This window comes from Aplysia californica, unplaced genomic scaffold (assembly GCF_000002075.1).
Source record: "Aplysia californica isolate F4 #8 unplaced genomic scaffold, AplCal3.0 scaffold00635, whole genome shotgun sequence".
NCBI lineage: Eukaryota > Metazoa > Mollusca > Gastropoda > Aplysiida > Aplysiidae > Aplysia > Aplysia californica.
The window spans coordinates 153,057-153,561 of NW_004797905.1; the positions used below are offsets into that span (position 1 = coordinate 153,057).

The 505-nt window shown below is 44.0% G+C and overlaps 1 protein-coding gene across 1 annotated transcript in view; it reads left to right on the plus strand.

Annotated features, from left to right (window-relative positions):
• Window positions 1–44: 44 nt before the first annotated feature.
• LOC101854047 (carboxypeptidase D) overlaps window positions 45–505 on the plus strand; it is a gene marked incomplete at its 3' end in the record, with an annotated part of 19,930 nt that continues 19,469 nt past the window's right edge. Inside the window, 1 exon segment of the mRNA XM_013087769.2 lies at window positions 45–245.

A 505-nucleotide genomic window follows, 5' to 3' on the forward strand; every position in this document is an offset into this window, starting at 1 on the left:
GTGTGTGTGCGTGTATAGTGCAGTTGTTGCCGAGGAGCTCTCGCTGGCATTTATCATGTTCCTGTACCCGAGGGTTGGTATGGCATGAGGTGACCGAGAGGGAGGTAGAAAGATAGGTGAGAGAGGGAAGTGTAAGGGAGTGTGGGTGCAGCAGATACGACAATGACAGCAAACATTTGACATCTGGACTGCCGTGACGTTGAGACATATATATCCACGGGACATATTGCTGGCGGAGAACTCAGGTAAGTTCTGCTTTGTTGACACCGATTTTCGATAAAGTTGATACAATCTTGTTAGTATGTTCACTGTATTGTTTACGACGTGTATGATTTTTTTTAAAGGAATTAAAAAAAGAAAGACAACAAAACAACAGACATGACGATTATTACTCAGTCTCTTTGTCGCGAGGATTACACGAAATACACCTCTATTTCTCTCTCTCTCTCTCTCTCTCTCTCTCTCTCTCACTCTCTCTCTCTCTCTCTCTCTCTCTCTCTCACAC